This window comes from Alosa pseudoharengus, unplaced genomic scaffold (assembly GCF_046254945.1).
Source record: "Alosa pseudoharengus isolate Yale_2024_CS ecotype anadromous, Long Island Sound unplaced genomic scaffold, YU_APseudo_1.1 YU_APseudo_1.1_scf_20, whole genome shotgun sequence".
In the NCBI taxonomy this organism is placed as follows: Eukaryota; Metazoa; Chordata; class Actinopteri; order Clupeiformes; family Clupeidae; genus Alosa; species Alosa pseudoharengus.
In genome coordinates, this window is record NW_027468664.1 from 27027438 (window position 1) to 27035794 (window position 8357).

Consider the following 8357-nt stretch of genomic DNA (forward strand, 5'->3'; position numbering starts at 1 on the left):
TTGATTTAACATGAAATAGTAGCCTATGCATGGGCAATACTGTGAATTCAGAGTAGGCTTGCACAATTTATAATTTAGCTAACGTGCATGATGTAATGTTACATTAATCTGTAAAACAGCTGTTGTCTGTGTAAATTAACATTGTAGCCTAATATTGTTAGTGTGGGCTACAGCTAACAGCTGGGAGGTAGCCATATCAGCCAGTCATGTATAATCGATAATCATGATGAACGTGAATAGATTTCGTTGCGAAAACGCGCATTGTTTTAGGCCACATATCAGGTATAAAACAATTGTATTCTGATACAGCAGTTCTCCAGATGTTAGATATTCACTTATATTATAATATAATATTGTATTTCTTTAACCTGATTAAGAGAGGGGTTTAATTCAATAGAGAATTGCAATGTGTGTAGCCCATAATATTAGATATTAGATTAGGCTAGATTTAGATTAGATTCAACTTTATTGTAATTTAAAAGAGTAGTACAGGTACAGAGCCAATGAAATGCAGTTGACATCCAACTAGAAGTGCAGTTAGATAAATAGGCAAGTTTTCCAGATGACATTTGTACAGTGACAGAAATAGCCTATACAGTGAATATGGAATGTGTGTCTAGACTATAACAAAACAATTTGATAATAATACATAATAATGATAATAATAGCAGTAATTACAGTAGGCCACTCGCATTGTTGTTGGTGACGTGTCTGTTTCCTATTGTTCCATGCCACTCTCCTACTGTCTCAATATCTTAGCAATATCTTAGTTCAATTCAATGTCTTATAATGGTAAAAGATGTGGACAAATACATGATATGATATACAAATAAATCGTTGTTCACGACATGTTATGGTTAAATTATCGGAATGAGTGCGATGGTGATGCAATCCTGCTTTTCAATTAGTTGAGATGGTGTTTGACATTAAATTATAAGCAGGTCAGTTTCACATAATAAGCTATTTGTTTCTTTGGGTCTGGGTAATTCATGTGACAAAAAATTCTGTTATAGGCTTCTACAGTTTTTCTGAAAAACAAAGCAGTACAACAACATTTCTATCTCCAAAATAATGCATTGTACGCATGTGTGTACTACGTAGTGCATGCAGCTTTTAATGTCCAAAGTAGCCTATACTGCATAAAAACTACAAATACTCCTCCAAAACTACAGTGTTGACACTTGAAGTTGTGGAGTTATATTTTAGTAGCCTATTCTATAATAGAATAAATACCCACATCAGTTTTACCCTTGTCTCACCTGTATACAACATATGTCTATGAATTGTAGTAGTGATCAAATGAAAAAGGAAAGAAAGGTGTCCTGATGTGTTGTTTAGGGATGGTCCTGCAATGTTTTCTCGACATATCTTTATGTCTTTTTTCTCCCCTCTACTTATGTTTTCACAGATCGATCCTTGCTCCTGATATCCTGATGTATGGGTTGCACTTCATTATATGACTCCAACAGAACACTCACAGAAAGGAGAGTGGTGTCAAACTACAAGACAGCCAGCATGTAAGCAAGGCCTTGTTTGTCCTTGTTTGGCTACTCATTTGTCTACTTCCTGAAGAGGCTGAAGCATGATGGCCTTGACACCTCAGTCCTTGCTTCCATTAACAGCTGTGTTATGAAGTGCATCCTCACATCATGGTCTACTGCAGCGGTGGATACAAAGGACAATTGGCAGGTATTTTACGTCACTTTTGCATTACTTTTACTGTGATTTTGCTAGATATGGTTGTCGCTGTGCTAAATATAGGCCCATATTGTAGATGGAGAAACGCATTGTACAGCGGATACATCTTGGGCTATACTATTAAGGGACAGCTGAATTGACCACCTAAACCATATATTTTCTGAAAGCCTATAGCCTCTAGATGTCAATTAATATACATTAAGACATGCCCCACCTTCCTACTGATTTTGGTGCATCATAAGGCGTACATAGGCCCATATTGTAGATCGAGAAACGCCTTGTACAGCGGATACATCTTGGGCTATACTATTAAGGGACAGCTGAATTGACCACCTAAACCATATATTTTCTGAAAGCCTATAGCCTCTAGATGTCAATTAATATACATTAAGACATGCCCCACCTTCCCACTGACTTTGGTGCATCATAAGGCGTACATAGGCCCATATTGTAGATCGAGAAACGCATTGTACAGCGGATACATCTTGGGCTATACTATTAAGGGACAGCTGAATTGACCACCTAAACCATATATTTTCTGAAAGCCTATAGCCTCTAGATGTCAACTAATGTACATTAAGACATGCCCCACCTTCCTACTGACTTTGGTGCATCATAAGGCGTACATAGGCCCATATTGTAGATCGAGAAACGCCTTGTACAGCGGATACATCTTGGGCTATACTATTAAGGGACAGCTGAATTGACCACCTAAACCATATAGTTTCTTAAAGCCTATAGCCTCTAGATGTCAATTAATATACATTAAGACATGCCCCACCTTCCTACTGACTTTGGTGCATCATAAGGCGTACATAGGCCCATATTGTAGATGGAGAAACGCATTGTACAGCGTATACATCTTGGGCTATACTATTAAGGGACAGCTGAATTGACCACCTAAACCATATATTTTCTGAAAGCCTATAGCCTCTAGATGTCAATTAATATACATTAAGACATGCCCCACCTTCCTACTGACTTTGGTGCATCATAAGGCGTACATAGGCCCATATTGTAGATCGAGAAACGCATTGTACAGCGGATACATCTTGGGCTATACTATTAAGGGACAGCTGAATTGACCACCTAAACCATATATTTTCTGAAAGCCTATAGCCTCTATATGTCAATTAATATACATTAAGACATGCCCCACCTTCCTACTCACTTTGGTGCATCATAAGGCGTACATAGGCCCATATTGTAGATCGAGAAACGCCTTGTACAGCGGATACATCTTGGGCTATACTATTAAGGGACAGCTGAATTGACCACCTAAACCATATATTTTCTGAAAGCCTATAGCCTCTAGATGTCAATTAATATACATTAAGACATGCCCCACCTTCCCACTGACTTTGGTGCATCATAAGGCGTACATAGGCCCATATTGTAGATCGAGAAACGCATTGTACAGCGGATACATCTTGGGCTATTCTATTAAGGGACAGCTGAATTGACCACCTAAACCATATATTTTCTGAAAGCCTATAGCCTCTAGATGTCAACTAATGTACATTAAGACATGCCCCACCTTCCTACTGACTTTAGTGCATCATAAGGCGTACATAGGCCCATATTGTAGATCGAGAAACGCCTTGTACAGCGGATACATCTTGGGCTATACTATTAAGGGACAGCTGAATTGACCACCTAAACCATATATTTTCTGAAAGCCTATAGCCTCTAGATGTCAATTAATATACATTAAGACATGCCCCACCTTCCTACTGACTTTGGTGCATCATAAGGCGTACATAGGCCCATATTGTAGATGGAGAAACGCCTTGTACAGCGGATACATCTTGGGCTATACTATTAAGGGACAGCTGAATTGACCACCTAAACCATATATTTTCTGAAAGCCTATAGCCTCTAGATGTCAATTAATTTACATTAAGACATGCCCCACCTTCCTACTGACTTTGGTGCATCATAAGGCGTACATAGGCCCATAATGTAGATCGAGAAACGCATTGTACAGCTTATACATCTAGGGCTATAATATTAAGGGACAGCTGATTTGACCACCTAAACCATATATTTTCTGAAAGCCTATAACCTCTAGATGTCAATTAATATACATTAAGACATGTCCCACCTTCCTACTGACTTTGACATATGATAAGGCGTACATAGGCCCATATTGTAGATCGAGAAATGCATTGTACAGCGGATACATCTCGGGCTATACTATTAAGGGACAGCTGAATTGACCACCTTAACCATATATTTTCTGAAAGCTTATAGCCTCTAGATGTCAATTAATATACATTAAGACATGTCCCACCTTCCTACTTACTTTGGTGCATCATAAGGCGTTTGCAGGAAGGTGGACCATGTGCTAATGTATGTTAACTCACATGTATAAGTGACAAGCTTTAAGAAAATATATGGTTTGCATGGCTGAAACTGCTTTGCCTTTATGTTGGAGCTCAAAACCATCATATCATCAAAAATCATATGCCCCATTAATTCACCAATATAGAAAATAGTGCCATGTATACATTTATGTCCTCCAAAGTTTGCAGGAAGGTGGGCCATGTGCTAGTGTATTAAGGGACAGCTGAATTGACCACCTAAACCACATATTTTGTGAAAACCCATAGCCTCTAGATGTCAATTAATATTAATTAAGACATTTCCCACCTTCCTACTTACTCTGGCATATCATAAAGCATACATAGGCCCATATTGAGGATCGAGAAACAAATTGTTCAGTTGATACAATTTGGCGTACACTATTAAGGGACAGCTGATTCAACCACCTAAACCATACTAGGACTTGGTCCACCCTCCTTAAATACTTTGGCGCACTATATTAAAGGCATAGACCTGCATTTTATTAGTGGACTTTATAGTCATCAGTATGTTTGAACATGTCAAGAGAAACACTGAGATTGTAGTTTCTTTCTTTGTACACTTGTTTTATCTCTATTTCTAATTTCCAGGTTGTCAGCTGTTATCAGGCTCATCACCAAAGCAAAAAGACATGCCAGGAAGGAGCAAGGCACAGGCCAGGAAGGAGCAAGGCAAAGCCCGGGGATTATTATTATTATTATTATTATTATTATTATTACAGGTCTCTCTGCACCCGAACCAGCAGGTTCAGAGGAAGCTTCTTTTCTGTGGCTGTCACCCGACTGGACTGTAGCTCTGTATCCCGGTGACAACCAATCAACTAAGCCCCCAAATACCCTATTCCACCCATAGTGTTATTTATTTACAAATGCACATACTGTAATTACAATTATACATAACCATATTCTACTGCTCTTCATGCTATCCATCCTGAACACTTCTTACTACTCTTATAATGTTACTGTTTCTGCACTACAATGGTACTGTTACCACACTGCACATATCTGTCTATATGGTTCATACTGAATATCCATATTTATTCTGTTTTTCTCATATGTTCTGTTAATACACTGCCCATATTTATATCTAATTTATATTACTCTAAACCACCTTCTGTAAACCAACTGCATATTACTGTCTACACGACACTATACAGTATTTCTTGTCCTGCCTATGCACCATCTGTCTATACTTTGTATATCACATTGCACTTTTGCTTTGTACAGGGTTCCCACGGGTCATAGCATTTCTGGAATATCATGGAATTTTAGAAAGTCTATTCCAGACATGGAAAGTCAGGGAATTTTTATCATTTTGGGGGCAAAGTCATGGAATATCAGGGAATTTTGTCGTAGTAGTTTATGATGTACTAGCCAAAATGCATATTTCCACACAGTATGTATATCTGGTTATTAGCTTTACAGCTTGCTTGAGTAGCCCAACTGTGTTAATTCAATGCCTATTTATTCATCTCCCGCTCTAAAAAAGTAAAAGACTCTTGATGCGGCTGCTCTGAAATCATTGGTCGGTATATTGTAAGTCATGGAAATTCAGGTGTTTTGTCAGGGAAAAGTTATAGAATTTTACATTTGACTTACAGTTGGAACCCTGTTTGTACTTTTACTCTGCACAATGACAATAAAGGTGAATCTGATCAAATGTAAATTATTATTTAGTGCCTGTAGTGCTGCTTTGTATTAGCATACCTTTGCTGTTTGTTTTATGTGTATTGGACAACCCCCTGTTTAAAGCAATCACAAACTTACAGATTTTGATTGATCTTGATACACAGATGTGTGTTGTGCTGAAATAAACCCAATTTCACTTATCTTAGGTGCTGTGGGACTTTTGATGCACAAGAAATCTTAAGAAATGGCCGTTCAGAGAGCATTGTTTTGACAGATGTTGACCAACAAAGTTCTTAAATCATACACAAACCATTAAAACATCCATATTTTGATTGAATATGATGCACAGAGGTGTGTTGTGCTGAAATAAACCCAATTTCACCTATCTTAGGTGCGGTGTGAATTTTGATGCACAAGAAATCTTCAGAAATGGCCGTTCAGAGAGCATTTTTTGACAGATGTTGACCAACAAAAGTTCTTAAATCATACACAAACCATTAAAACATCCATATTTTGATTGAATATGATACACAGAGGTGTGCTGTGCTGAAATAAACCCAATTTCACTTATCTTAGGTGCTGTGGGACTTTTGATGCACAATAAATCTTAAGAAATGGCTGTTCAGAGAGCATTGTTTTGACCAACAAAAGTTCTTAAATCATACACAAACCATTAAAACATCCATATTTTGATTTAATATGATACACAGAGGTGTGTTGTGCTGAAATAAACCCAATTTCACTTATCTTAGGTGCTGTGGGACTTTTGATGCACAAGAAATCTTCAGAAATAACCGTTTAGAGAGCATATTTGACAGATATTGACCAACAAAAGTTCTTAAATCATAAACAAACCATCAAAACATCCATATTTTGATTGAATATGATACACAGAGGTGTGTTGTGCTGAAATAAACCCAATTTCACTGATCTTACCTGCCATGGCAAGTTTGATGCACCGGACATACTCAGAAACTACAATTGAGACACCCATATGGCCAGACAGGCCTAGGTAAGTGTCACACCCATTATTTCATGAAATGTCAACATGTGGCACATATTTTGATACAGGGAATGATAACAAACGTGTTTGTCAAATTTGAGACCTCTAGCTGCTTGTATGTTGTCAGGAGGCGGAGCCAAAGATTGGAAAATGTAGATTTCTAGGGGGCGCTATAGAGTCTATGAATGTGTGAGGTGTGATTTTACATATCTCATATATTTTATGTCATAGATAGATGTCACATGCCAAATTTAGTCTGTTTATGAGGTATGGAAGTTAGAAATGCTAACCCTAGGTTTAGATGGCCATAATTTGCATAGGTCAGACAGGCCTTGATAGGATTACACCAGTTAATTCAAGATAGTACCAACATGTGGCACATATTTTGATACAGGGAATGATAACAAACTTGTTTGTCAAATTTGAAACCTCCAGCTGCTTGTATGTTGTCAGGAGGCGGAGCCAAAGATTGGAAAATGTAGATTTCTAGGGGGCGCTATAGAGTCTATGAATGTGTGAGGTGTGATTTTACGTATCTCGTATATTTTATGTCATAGATAGATGTCACATGCCAAATTTAGTCTGTTTATGAGGTATGGAAGTTAGAAACGCTAACCCTAGGTTTAGATGGCCATAATTTGCATAGGTCAGACAGGCCTTGATAGGATTACACCAGTTAATTCAAGATAGTACCAACATATGGCACATATTTTGATACACGGGATGATAACAAACTAGTTTGTCAAATTTGGGACATCTAATGACTTGTGTATTGCCAGGAGGCGGAGCCAAATATAGGAAATATTGGATTTGGGGTGCTATAGAGTCTGTGAATATGTGAGATGTGATTTAACTACACACTCAAATATAGCTGCTTGTGTGTTGTCAGGAGGCGGAGCCAAAGATTGAAAAAAAGTTTGAATATGTGAGGGTTGAGTCCATTTCACTATATTTTGTGTCATCCAAGGATGTTACATGTCAAATTTAATCAGTCATATTCTAGTCAGATAAGCTTACACCAGTAATTTTCAACTAATAACATGTAGCACAAATTGATATAAAGGGCATAGAAATTGGCAACTGGTTTGCCGTATTTGAGACCAGTAGCTGAGTTTGTATTGCTGTAGCTTCCTGGATGTGTGAGGTCATTTCACTTTGAGGTTTCTGAATGTGTGAGGTAATTTCACTCCGATCCCATATTTACTAACCCTAGGTTAATAGGTCATAGGTCAGACAGGCCTTTGTAGGGTCAGTCACACCAATTACTTCACAACATTAGCACATATAATGCATGGGATTAAAACAGACTTATCTGAGGTTAATTTAAGCCTTGACCTTGCTGATGAAAACCAGAGTGCAGTCAATCAGTGGTCCAAATATATAGAACCAGTACAAGTGAAAGACAATTCAAGTAATTATTTACATGGAGAGTCCTTTACTATCAAAGATGCTTTAATGTACATTGATACATGAAGGGGATATTGAAGTACTCAAGTCCCAAAGAAGGATGACAATACAATAGTATTATAGTCAATTAACATAACTCAATAAAGAATATGGTTACAATTTCAATCATGATTTAAAGAAATTGACTTTCAAAAACTATTGTAATCAATTAGCGTTTTTAAAGTGATTATGGATTTTTATAGTCTAAGAGCAAAAAT

General features: G+C 37.5%; 1 long non-coding RNA gene across 1 annotated transcript; it reads left to right on the forward strand.

Moving 5' to 3' along the window:
• The first annotated feature begins 1417 nt into the window (after positions 1 to 1417).
• LOC143136713 (uncharacterized) lies at positions 1418 to 5890 on the forward strand. Its single transcript, XR_012989414.1, has 2 exons — positions 1418 to 1689; positions 4653 to 5890. It is a non-coding gene; the product is annotated as an uncharacterized LOC143136713 (long non-coding RNA).
• Positions 5891 to 8357: the final 2467 nt, after the last annotated feature.